Source organism: Rhinoraja longicauda, chromosome 4 (assembly GCF_053455715.1).
Source record: "Rhinoraja longicauda isolate Sanriku21f chromosome 4, sRhiLon1.1, whole genome shotgun sequence".
Lineage (NCBI taxonomy): Eukaryota > Metazoa > Chordata > Chondrichthyes > Rajiformes > Arhynchobatidae > Rhinoraja > Rhinoraja longicauda.
The window spans coordinates 42,669,249-42,682,671 of NC_135956.1; the positions used below are offsets into that span (position 1 = coordinate 42,669,249).

Here is a 13,423-nt window from a genome sequence, read left to right on the forward strand (position 1 = left end):
CGTCAAACTCTGGTGGTTCGATGTAGCTAAGATCTTGAATTTACTCAACAATTTTAAAAAACAGTATTGTGTGATAATTTACTTTATTAGATGCATTTTTAATACTGAAAAAATATTGAGAATCAAGTGTTTTATTATCACATAACAATGATTTTTCTACTTACAGCAGGATAACAAGTTTGTAAAAACAGTTTTCAATAGGTAATTATTGATAGGGCAGTGTTCACCGTTTTTTGTAATCTCCGTTGTTCCTGAACATTCGAGTTGTTGAACCAGGCTGTGATCCAACCAGTCAATATGCTCTCTATCATACATCTGTTGAGGTTCAAGAGAGTTTTAATCAACATACTGAATCTCCCAATCTTCTAAGGAAGTCAAGATGTTGATGGGTTTTCTTTATGATTGCATCAATGTGCTAGGTCCAGAACAGATCTTCAGAGATATGCACACCTAGGAACTTGAAGTTGTTGACTCTCACCACCACTGATCCATTGACGAAGACCAGCGCGCTAGATGAATTTTGTGGAAAATGCCTACAATGCCTAACATGATGCCAGGTTAAATGAATCTCTTCCTGCACGTGATCTATATTCCTGCATTTCCTGCATATCCATGTACCTATTTAAAAGCCTCTTGAATGCCACTATGGTATAGTTTAGTTTATTATTTTCACATGTACTGACGTACAATGAAAAGCTTTTTGTGTGCTATCCAGTCAAAGAAAAGACTATACATAAAGGATAAAGGGCACACTATTTAGTGCAAGATATAGTCTAATGAAGTCTGATTAAAGATACTTCAAAAGTCTCCAATGAGGTGGATGGGAGATCAGGTCCACAATCTAGCTGATGAACGGACGGTTCAGTTGCCTGATAACAGCTGGAAAGAAACTGTACCCGAATCTAGAGGTGTGTGTTTTCCAAACATCTGTACCTCTTGCCTGATGGGAAAGGGGAAAAGAGGGAGTCACCAGGGTGAGACTAGTCCTTGATTATGCTGATGGTCTTGCAGTGACAGCATGAAATGTAGATGTCAACGGAAAGGAGGTCGGTTTGCATGATGGGTTGGGCTACGTGCACAATTCTCTACAATTTCTTGCGCTCTTGGACAGAGCGGTTTTCAAAGCAGATGGTGATGCATCCCAATAAAATACTTTCTAAGTACATCTGTAGAAGCTGGTGAGGGTTGTTGGGGACATACTAAACTTCCTAAGCCTTATAAGTAAATAGAGACATTGGTGCACTTTCTTGGCCATAGCTTCGAATATGTCGGGTCCAGCACAAATTACTGGTGATATTTATTCCTGGGAACCTGAAGCTTTCAACCATCTCTACTTCAGCACCTTCAATGTATTCTGGGGAGTGTATACTGCTTCACTTCCTGAAATCAATCACAATCTCCTTTGACTTGCTGACAGTGAAGGAGGAGGGTTGTTGTCTTCCAGCACGTTCCAGGCACCCATCACTCTCTGTGTAAACAGACATACTCTGCACAACTCCTTTAAACTTTTCCCTTCTGATCATAAAGCTATGCCCTCTGGTCTTTGACATTTCCACCCTGGTTCTGTGAAAAGGTTCTGTCTACCCTATTTATGCCTTTCATAAGTTTATATATTTCGATGAGATCTCTCAATAACTGGTGTCCCGGAGAAAAAACACAAAAGTTTGTCCAACTTCTCTTTCAATTTCTCCTGCAACCTATCCAAAGCCTCCACATCCTTCCTGTATTGGGGTGATCAGAACTCCACATAATACTGCAAATACGGCCTAACCAAATTCCTACAAAACAATAGTAATAGGAGAAAGGATTTGTTTTCATGCAGAGGTTAGTTGCTTTGTGAAATCCGCTCCCTGGTCAAGTGGTGGAGACAGGGACACTTGAAACATTTGTGCATTTGAATTGACAAGCCCTCGCATCAAGATCCCCCTTCTCCTTCTCCTTTTCCCCTTCTCCTTTTCCCCTTCCCCCCTTCTCCCCTTCTCCTTTTCCCCTTCCCCCCTTCTCCCCTTCCCCCCTTCCCCTTCTCCCCTTCCCCCTTCTCCCCCTCCCCTTCTCCCCCTCCCCTTTTCCCCTTCTCCTTTTCCCCATCTTTCTACCCTCTTGTTTCTCGTTCCCCCTCTCCTACCCCCTCCATTCATTTCCGCCTTTAACTGGGGCGGGCACTGCTGGGATCACGGGACTTGCGGTCCGTCTGCAAACTCTTCCGCCGAGCAGCACAGTCGCTGCGGCCGCAGCACCTTCAGGCGCTCAGGTAAGGCCGGGTTGGGGGCTCGGGCCGCGGGCCGCGGCGGCGGGTAGATTGTGTGTCGGGCTCTTCCCCGTGGCTCGGTCCCAGACTCGCTGCTGGAGACCCCGGCGCACCCTCCGTGGACGGACCCGAGGGCCCCAGCGCGGACAGTCTCCCCGAGCCGGCTCCCACCTTCACTTCTCCTCCAGGGATGGTGGGTTCCTGGGCCTTTGCTCCGGGGTGCAGGTGCAGGTGCCATGCCAACCGTTTAGCTGATGCGGGGGCGGAGCACAGTCTTTAGCCGCTGTTTACATTCGCTCTTTGCAGATTTGTCATAATGAAAGTAGCGATTGGCAGGTAATTGGCTAAATCTCCCACTTCCTCGAAGCCCCAATCTCCGGCCTGAGGTTGTGTAAGAAAATAACTGGTACAAATCGAAGGTATTTATTCACAAAATGCTGGAGTGACTCAGCAGGTCAGGCAGCATCTCAGGAGAGAAGGAATGAAGAAGTCTGAAGAAGGGTCTCGACCCGAAACGTCACCCTTTCCTTCTCTCCTGAGATGCTGCCTGACCTGCTGAGTTACTCCAGCATTTTGTGAATAATCCGGCCTGAGGTTTATCTGCACAATTCATGGCACCCTCTCTTTCTGCGCCTTTTGTTGTGAATTGATGCTACTCCTCTAGAACATTATCAGTGCACTTCTGACAGCTATAAACCAGAATTCATATTATAAATTGCGTTCTTGAGCAGAAGTTCCAGCTCTAGTAGTAACTATCAGAATTTGAACTAGATTTTCCATGACTTACATTTGACACAAAGATGGGTTTGAACCGCAAATCGGCTTAATTGCTTTGACTACATGTTTCCATATCTGTCTCCTCTCATCCTCCCTTGTCATGTCTTATATTTGTAGACAATTGCCCTTATCTACATGTCGTGAACCTGAGGCTGTTTTGCTGACCATTTTTAAACGAATTTTGTTCACCGAGCAATACCTCATTTTAAAATTGCCTCATTTTTCCTAATCCTTCTCTGGCCCTATAACTTTCCACGCTCTCCGTGCTCCTGTTATGGACTGTTCTTAAGTTCGCTTGTTCGAGCTTCAAATGTGCATTCAGCTGCCAAGATCTATAAATCTCTTTCTCAATTTGGTAATATTTTGGTTAGATTGCATTTATAGTATTGTGTGCAGTTCTGATTGCCCCCATTTAATCGGCGCGGCTGACCGGACGACACATCGCAGAGTATTGTTGCTCCTCCAAGGCCGAGAAGGACATCCTCAAGGCGAAGGCTGGAGATGGCAGTCCGGTAGACGGGCATCTCACCGTCGGTGAGCTGAGCCTCTGCCAGGGCAGAATAGTCAATGCCGGGCGCCACCTCGAAAACGGCGTCAAAGGCGTTGCGGGACAAAGCATCAGCCACCCCGTTCTCCTTCCCCTCGATGAAGCGGATGGAGGTGGTGAACTCCGAGATGTACGCCAACTGCGGCTGCTCCCATGCAGACCACAGGTCGGAAACCTTTGCCAGGGCAAAGGTGAGCGGCTTGTGGTCCGTGTAAGCGGTGAATGGACGGCCCTCCAGGAAGTAGCGGAAGAGGCGCACCGCCAGGTACAGAGCAAGGAGCTCACGGTCGAATGCGCTGTACTTCCTCTGGGCGTTGTTGAGGTGCCAGCTGAAGAAGGCCAGTGACCGCCAACCCCCATCCGTCAGTTGTTCCAGCACGGCACCAACCGCCGACTCCGAGGCGTCCACCGTAAGGGCGGTCAGGGCATCCTCCCGCGGGTGAACCAGCAGCGCAGCCCGAGCAAGGGCCTCCTTCGCTCCGTCAAATGCCGCCACTGCGTCGTCGGTCCACTCGACGTCCTTGCGCCTACCCGCCAGAAGATGATACAGCGGCCGCATGATGTGGGCCGCGGATGGCACAAAACGGTGATAAAAGGCCACCATGCCGACGAACTCCTGCAGGCCGTGCACAGAGGATGGACGGGGAAACCGGCGGATGGCATCGACCTTGTCCAGCTGGGGAACCGCACCTTGTGAAGTCACACGGTGGCCGAGAAAGTCGATGGTGGTCACCTCAAACCGGCACTTGGCGATGGTTGACAGCCAAACCATGCTCGCTGAGCCGCTGACAGAGCTGCCGGAGGTGGGCACAGTGCTCCTGCCGCGAGTGGCTTGCCACCAAGATGTCGTTGAGGTAGATGAACAGAATCTCGAGACCGCGACACACCCCGTCCATCAACCGTTGAAAAGCCTGCGCGCCGTTCCTAAGGCCGAACGGCATCCGCACAAACTCGTGCAATCCAAACGGCATAATGATTGCCGTCTTGGGCACATCCTCCGGGTGTACCGGGATCTGGTTATAGCCCCGCACCAATTCCACTTTTGAGAAGATAGTAGCTCCGGCCAAATGGGCGTTGAAGTCCTGGATGTGGAGCACGGGTCATCGGAATCAGAAGTGACATTCAGCCGCCGATAATCCCTGCAGGGTCGCCAGCCCCCGCTTGCCTTGGGGACCATATGGAGTGGAGACGCCCATGGGCTGTTCGAAGGGCGGACGATGCCCAAGGACGGCATCCTGCTGGTGCTGCCTGAAGCCTGCTGGTGCGGGACCCGCAACGGCCGTGGGGGGGGGGGGGGGGCGATCTCACAGGCCTCCAGGACACAGCTATCACTCCCTCCACAGCTCCCCCGCCCAACCTGAGGAAATCGGGCGCTGCTGGAGTGACTGTCAGCGAACGAGGCGTCGGTGAGCTGCAGGCAGATGTCGGCCGGCAGCAGATGCAGCTAAACGTACTCAAACATGAGGCACAGCGTATGTCCATCCAGCAGCGCGACCATCTCATTAAGGAGGCTTGATGGTCGCCTAGGCCCTCCATATGAAGGAGCCTGGCAGCCCGTTCCATCCGGCTGAGCCCGTAAATCTGGAGCAGAAGCTCCTTAAGGCCGAGGTATTTATCGGCGACCGGGGGGTCTTCGAGGAACTGAATGACCTCTCTGGCCGTGTCCTGGTCGAGGGCCCCCACCAGGTCGAAGTAGCGGGTGTCATCCACCGTAATGCCCCACAGCTGAAATTGGGCATCCGCCTGGTAAAACCAGACGCGAGGCCGAGCGGTCCAGAATGTCGGTAGTTTAACAGAGACCGCGTCGAGAGACAGGTCTTGGTCAGCCTGTGAGGCGGACGGACCGGCGGCTCTGTCTTTTGACTCCATTACGACACCAATGGAGCGTCGGGGTCACCAATGTGGCGCAGCGATGGGCCCGAAATGAAGGCGAGGAGCCAGGTGTTTCGGGAGGAATTTTATTTGCTGTTCTCTTGTCCAGTCGGTCTGCAAGAGAATAATCGTGCCTAAACCCCTGCCCTTTATCCCTGTAGCTAAGGGCTGCCCCCGGGCTAGTCCATTCCCGTGCCGAGGGGTTCGATAGTGGAATGTACCGACCCTTGGGAGCCGCCACAAACTGATTGTAAAAGTCTCTTTAGGTATGTAAAAAGGAAAAGATAAGTGAAGGTCCCTTACAGTCAGAGACAGGTGAATTTATAATGGGAAATTAGGAAATGTCAGAACAGTTAAATGAGTACTTTGTCTTCCTTAGTGAAGATGGAACCAATCTTCGGAAATACTAGGGGCCGAGGATCTAGTGGGAAGGAGGAACTGAAGGGAATCCACGTTAGTCAGAAAATGGTGTTAGTTAAACTGTTGGGACTGAAGGCAGATAAATACCCAGGCCCTGGTGGTCTGCATCCCAGAGTATTCAAGGAGGTGGGTCTAGAAATTATGGATGTATTGGTGATCATTTTCCAATGTTCTCTCGACTCTGGATCAGTTCCTGTGGCCTGGAGGGTAGCCAATGTAGCTCCACTTTTTAAGAAAGGAGGGAGAGAGAAAACGGGGAATTATAGACCAGTTAGCCTTACATCGATAGTGGGGAAGATGATGGAGTTGATTATTAAAGATGTTATAGCAGCGTGTTTGGAAAGCAGATGGAATCGGTCAAAGTCAGCATGAATTTATGAAGGGGAAATCATGCTTGACTAATCTTTTAGAATTTTTTGAGGATGTAACAAGTAGAATGGATAAGGGAGAGCCAGTGTATGAGGTGTATCTGGACTTTCAAAAAGCCTTTGACAAGATCCCACACAAGAGATTATTGTGCAAAATTAGAGCACGTGGTATTGGGGATAGGGTATTGACATGGATAGAGAACTGGTTGGCAGACAGGAAACAAAGAGTAGGAATTAACGGGTCCTTTTCAGAATGGCAGGCAGTGACTAATGGGGTGCCGCAAGACTCGGTACTGGGACCCAGTTGTGTACAATATATATTAACGATTTAGACGGGAGAATTAAATGTGACATCTCTAAGTTTGCGGATGACACAAAGCTGGGTGGCAGTGTGAGCTGCGAGGAGGATGATATGAGGCTGCAGGGTGACTTGGATAGGTTGGATGAGTGGGCAGAAGCATGGCAGATGCAATATAATGTGGATAAATGTGAGGTTATCCACTTCGGTGGCAAGAACAGGAAGGCAGATTATTATCTGAATGGTGTCAGATTAGGAGAAGGGGAGGTGCAACGAGACCTGGGTGTGTTTGTACATCAGTCACTGAAAGTAAGCATGCAGTTACAGCAGGCAGTGAAGAAAGCTATTAGCATGTTGGCCTTAATTGCGAGAGGATTTGAGTTTAGGAGCAAGGAGGTCCTACTACAGTTGTACAGAGCCCTGGTGAGACAGCAGCTGGAATATTGTATGCAATTTTGGTCTAATTTGAGGAAGAACATTATTGCTATTGAGGGAGTGCAGCGTAGGTTCACCAGGTTAATTTCCAGGATGGTGGGACTGACATATGATGAAAGAATGGGTCGACTGGGCTTGTATTTGCTGGAATTTAGAAGGATGAGAGGTGATCTTATAGAACATATACAATTCTTAGAGGATTGGACAGGGTAGATGCAGGAAAAATGTTCCCGATGTTGGGGGAGTCCAGAATCAGGGGTCACAGTTTAACAATAAGGGGTAGGGCATTTAGGACTAAGATGAGGAAAAACATTTTCACCCATAGAATTAGATTTGTACCGAAGGTAGACACAAAATGCTTGAGTAACTCAGCAGGACAGGCAGAAAAGGAATGGGTGACGTCTCGACCCGAAACGTCACCCATTCCGTCTTTCCAGAGATGCTGCCTTTCCCGCTGAGTTACTCCAGCATTTTGTGTCTAACTTCGATTTAAACGAGCATCTGCAGTTCTTTCCTACACATTAGATTTGTACAGGTTGGTTCACGAACCTGATAGTTGTAGGAAAGTGGCTATTCCTGAACCTGATGATGTGGGACTTCGGGCTTCTGTACCTCCTGCCCGGTGATATCAGTGAAAAGAGGGCAAGGCCCCTTTGTTGGGGATCTTTGATGATAGATTATTGAGGCAACTCCTCGTAAAGAGATGGAAGACGGAGATGGAGATGAAAGTTGTTCCCATGATAGACCGGGACGAAGTCTACTGCTCTCTGCAGCTTCTTGCTTTCCTATACGTTGGAATTGCCGTACCAGGCCATAATGTCTTGTGCCATTGAAGATACTTTCTACGGTAATATGTTCAAAGTTTATTAATGTATTCAGAAACACGTTAAATCTCTTCAAGCTTATAAGAAAATAGAGGATAGACACACAAAGCTGGAGTAACTCAGCAGGCACTGGTGTGCCTTTTTCATAATGACATCTGGGTGCTGGCCCAGGGCAAGTCATGTTGAGCGAAAAGTTGTTATTTTACCACCACTCAACCACATGTCTTATCTCTCTTATGCTGACTCATCAACACCAGTGATACAGCCAACAACAGTGGTGTTGTCAGAAAGGACAACAAATTAGTTAAATATGTTGCATCTAGAAGAAGCAATGCTTAACAGAGTCACATTCTGTTCCTCAGAACCTCAGTGGCTTCCCCTTTGAGTGGTTGTAGCAAGGTCACTTCCTGTTGTGTTCATTTGATTGTAGCTTCTTTTCTTCTAGACTGCCTGCCTACTATGTCTCTTAGACCCTGTTATTCTGTTTGATTTGATCTGAAATAAGTCTCCCCGGACTATCTCTTTGCTCGGTAGACATCATTATTTTGTTTATCAGTCCTGTTCTTTTACCTAACCTTGATGTGATAATCTTATCAGACTGCACAAATGTCCTTGCTCTATTGCTTAATTCTCCCATTGTTCCATCAGTTCTTATTTATTTATTATAGTTATATATGGCTAATTTATTTTTGGATTTAATTAATAATTAAAATTATTTTTTTAAACCTAAATTAAGCACCATTTCACCCATATGTTTAGACCGTAATGTTGTATCCTTATTGTTTTGATGTGTTTATGCTTTATTCTTAATTGTGAACAGTATGTTTGTGTTGTCATTTGTGAGCGGAGCACCAAGGCACATTCCTTGTATATGCACATACTTAGCAAATAAACTTATTCATTTTCATTCATTCATTTACCCAAATGCAGATCAGTAATATATATTAAGAGAAATGGTCTTGGTATTGACCCTCGAGAAACCTTTCCATACCATAGTCCAAAAACAAACTTTTACAACTCAATTTCTTAATCAATATTGTATCCATGCTACTGCATCCCTTTTTATTCCATGAGTTTCAAGCTTGACAAATTCATTATTAATGTATCTATATATCTATCTATCTATCTATCTATATACTACTAAAACTCTGCGGTCCAACATTCCGTATGTATGTATGTATATGTGTATGTACGCAAAGATTCCGAAGAGTTTCTGTCCATAACTTACAAACCCTACTCCTCCCTGACGGTACACCAAAGCGCTACGATTTTTGTACCGCCATATTCACCATTAACATGGGCAACTATTGTAAGTACTTTCGTTCAAATTGAAGCTACCTTTTTAAAGCTAGAGAGATATTAAAGTTTAATTTTCATTTCTAACCCTTTTCTTGAAGGGGCTTCAGCGCGTGATGTCACAATGGCACCCGTGCACCAATGAGAGATCAGCTCGGTTTTAAATTTACATCTTCAGCTTGTGACGTCACAATGCTTGTGTGAGATTGTTGCAACATTGTTGCGAAAGGCAACTGCCAGTTTTTTAAAGTTGTGCAAGTCACTTAACATACACAGATCAGCATGGGGCCCCTATTCCCTCCCTCCCCCCCCTTCCCCCCTCAACCCCTTCCTCCCCACTCCTTCCCACCTCCATCCCCACTCCCTCCCCCCCTCCTCCCCAACTCCCTCCCCACCTCCCTCACCCCTCCTCCCCTAACTCCCCCCCCTCCCTCCTTCCCTCCATCCCTCCCTCCACCCTTCCATCCCTCTCCCCCTCCCCCCTCCTTCCACCCTCCCTCCCCCCTTCTGGTTACAAAGGAAACCCTACGGGGACGGGCCCAACGGGGAAAGAGGGGTACTGGGAAAAGGGGAGGTCCCCCTCCCTCCCCTCCCCTCCCCCCTCCCCCTCCCCCCTAACCCTCTCCCTCCCCCTTCCCCCTCCCCTCCTCCCTCCACACCTCCCTCCTCCCTCCCTCCCCTCCTCCCGGTTACAATGGAAACCCTACGAGGACGGGCCCAACGGGGAAAGAGGGGTACTGGGAAAAGGGGAGGTCCCCCTCCCTCCCCCTTACACGCTCCCTCCCTCCCCCTCCCCCTCTCCCTCCCCCCTCCCCTCCCCCCTCCCTCCCCCTCCCCTCCTCCCTCCACACCTCCCTCCTCCCTCCCCCCTACCCCCCTCCCTCCCCTCTCCCTCCTCCCCTTCCCCCTCCCTCCCCCTCCCCTCCTCCCTCCCCCTCCCCTCCTCCCTCCACACCTCCCTCCTCCCTCCCTCCCCCTTCCCTACCTCCCCTCCTCCCGGTTACAATGGAAACCCTACGACGACGGGCCCAACGGGGAAAGAGGGGTACTGGGAAAACGGGTGGTCCCCCTCCCTCCCCCCTTCCCCCCTCCCTACCCCCTCCCTCCCCTCTCCCTCCCCCTTGCCCCTTCCCCCCTCCCCCTCCCCTCCCCCCTCCACACCTCCCTCCTCCCTTCCCTCCCCCCCACTCCCCTCCCGGTTACAATGGAAACCTTACGAGGACGGGCACAACGGGGAAAGAGGGGTACTGGGAAAAGGGGAGGTCCCCCTCCCTCCCCCTTCCACCCTCACCCCTTCCCCCCACCCCTCCCCCTCTCCCTCCCCCCTCCCTCCACCTCCCCCCCTTCCCCCCTCCCCCTCCCTCCCCCTCCCCTCCTCCCTCCACACCTCCCTCTTCCCTCCCTCCCCCCTCCCTCCCTGCCTCACGGTTACAATGGAAACCCTACGAGGACGGGCCCAACGGGGAAAGGGGTGTGCTGGGGAAAGGGGGGGGGAGAGTAAGAGTGTATCTGGGGGAGAGAGAATGGGGGGGTCTGAGAATGGGGACTGGGGAGGGGGACAACAGGGGGCTTGGTGGTTTGGGAAAGAAGAGTACTGGGAAAAGGGGAGGTACCCCTCCCTCCCCACTCTCCTCCCTCCCTCATCCCTCCCTCCCTCCCGTCCCAGCAGCGCTGACCGCCGGGAGGTGTAGTCGCCGTCGCCTCTCCCGCTGTTTGATTTCATTTATAACAAAGACATTTATTTAAAATGAGGAATGTGATTTTCATTAAGTTTGATTTTATTTATTTTAAAAAAGCTGATGCTCTATAGATAAGTTTATTTCCTTTTCAACAAAGAACGCTGTTTATTTTAAAGTAAAATAGACCCTCCCCCCACCCCCCTCCCTCCCCTCTCCCTCCCCATCCCCCTCCCCTCCTTCCCCCTCCCCTCCCTCCTCCACTCCACCCTCCCCCCCACTTCCCTCCCTCCCATCCTCCCGGTTACAATGGAAACCCTACGAGGACGGGCCCAACGGGCCCACTCGGTCTAGTCTATCTTCTATATAATACTAAAACTCTGCGGTCCAACATTCCGTATGTATGTATGTATATGTGTATGTACGGAAGATTACTTACAAACCCTACTCCTCCTAGACGGTACACCAAAGCGCTACGATTTTTGTACCGCCGTATTCACCATTAACCTGGGCAACTATTGTAAGTACTTTCGTTCAAATTGAAGCTACCTTTTTAAAGCTAGAGAGATATTAAAGTTTAAATTTTTCATTTCTAACCCTTTTCTTCAAGGGGCTACATTTGTTTCCAAAAGTTTCCAGAAAAGGATTTAGTTTTCAGCAAGGATTTAGTTTTCAGCTTGTGACGGCTACATTGTTTCGAAAAGCTTCCAAGAAGTCTTTTTTGTTATTGCAAGTCAAGTCAAGTCAAGTCAAGTCAGTTTTATTTGTATAGCACATTTAAAAACAACCCACGTTGACCAAAGTACTGCACATCTGATTAGGAAAAAAAACAAAAACATCTGATTAGGAAAAATAAATAAAAATGAAGGCTATAGTGGTCACTTGACATACACAGATCAGGAGGACGGGCCCAACGGGCACACTTGGAGAGTAAGAGTGGGGCTGGGGGAGGAGAGAATGGGGGGTGTGGGGACGGGCCCAACGGGCCCTCCCCAACGGGCACACTTGGAGAGTAAGGGTGGGGCTGGGGGAGGAGAGAATGGGGGGTGTGGGGACGGGCCCAACGGGCCCTCTTTTCTAGTATAATACTAAAACTCTGCGGTCCAACATTCCGTATGTATGTATGTATATGTGTATGTACGGAAGATTACTTACAAACCCTACTCCTCCTAGACGGTACACCAAAGCGCTACGATTTTTGTACCGCCGTATTCACCATTAACCTGGGCAACTATTGTAAGTACTTTCGTTCAAATTGAAGCTACCTTTTTAAAGCTAGAGAGATATTAAAGTTTAAATTTTTCATTTCTAACCCTTTTCTTCAAGGGGCTACATTTGTTTCCAAAAGTTTCCAGAAAAGGATTTAGTTTTCAGCAAGGATTTAGTTTTCAGCTTGTGACGGCTACATTGTTTCGAAAAGCTTCCAAGAAGTCTTTTTTGTTATTGCAAGTCAAGTCAAGTCAAGTCAGTTTTATTTGTATAGCACATTTAAAAACAACCCACGTTGACCAAAGTACTGCACATCTGATTAGGAAAAAACAAACAAACATCTGATTAGGGAAAAAAAAAAAGAATGAAGGCTATAGTGGTCACTTGACATACACAGATCAGGAGGACGGGCCCAACGGGCACACTTGGAGAGTAAGAGTGGGGCTGGGGGAGGAGAGAATGGGGGGTGTGGGGACGGGCCCAACGGGCCCTCTTTTCCGGGCCCAACGGGCACACTTGGAGAGTAAGAGTGGGGCTGGGGGAGTGAGAATGGGGGGTGTGGGGACGGGCCCAACGGGCCCTCTTTTCTAGTATAATACTAAAACTCTGCGGTCCAACATTCCGTATGTATGTATGTATATGTGTATGTACGGAAGATTACTTACAAACCCTACTCCTCCTAGACGGTACACCAAAGCGCTACGATTTTTGTACCGCCGTATTCACCATTAACCTGGGCAACTATTGTAAGTACTTTCGTTCAAATTGAAGCTACCTTTTTAAAGCTAGAGAGATATTAAAGTTTAAATTTTTCATTTCTAACCCTTTTCTTCAAGGGGCTACATTTGTTTCCAAAAGTTTCCAGAAAAGGATTTAGTTTTCAGCAAGGATTTAGTTTTCAGCTTGTGACGGCGGCTACATTGTTTCGAAAAGCTTCCAAGAAGTCTTTTTTGTTATTGCAAGTCAAGTCAAGTCAAGTCAGTTTTATTTGTATAGCACATTTAAAAACAACCCACGTTGACCAAAGTACTGCACATCTGATTAGGAAAAAACAAACAAACATCTGATTAGGGAAAAAAAAAAAGAATGAAGGCTATAGTGGTCACTTGACATACACAGATCAGGAGGACGGGCCCAACGGGCACACTTGGAGAGTAAGAGTGGGGCTGGGGGAGGAGAGAATGGGGGGTGTGGGGACGGGCCCAACGGGCCCTCTTTTCCGGGCCCAACGGGCACACTTGGAGAGTAAGAGTGGGGCTGGGGGAGTGAGAATGGGGGGTGTGGGGACGGGCCCAACGGGCCCTCTTTTCTAGTATAATACTAAAACTCTGCGTTCGTATGTAGGGATGTATGTGTGTATGTACGGAAGTTTAACTTACAAACCCTACTCCTCCAAGACGGTACACCAAAGCGCTACGATTTTTGTACCGCCGTATTCACAATTAACCTGGGC

At 48.7% G+C, this 13,423-nt stretch overlaps 1 protein-coding gene across 4 annotated transcripts in view; it reads left to right on the forward strand.

Annotated features, from left to right (window-relative positions):
• The first annotated feature begins 2,071 nt into the window (after positions 1-2,071).
• Positions 2,072-13,423, forward strand: part of stard3nl (STARD3 N-terminal like) — a 42,789-nt gene continuing 31,437 nt past the window's right edge. Inside the window, exon 1 of one of the 4 annotated variants that reach the window (XM_078397583.1) lies at positions 2,072-2,251. The gene's annotated coding sequence lies outside the window, so the exon portion shown is untranslated. The remainder of the gene's footprint in view (positions 2,252-13,423) is intronic. The other 3 variants (XM_078397587.1, XM_078397586.1, XR_013547173.1) reach the window with 3 other exon arrangements.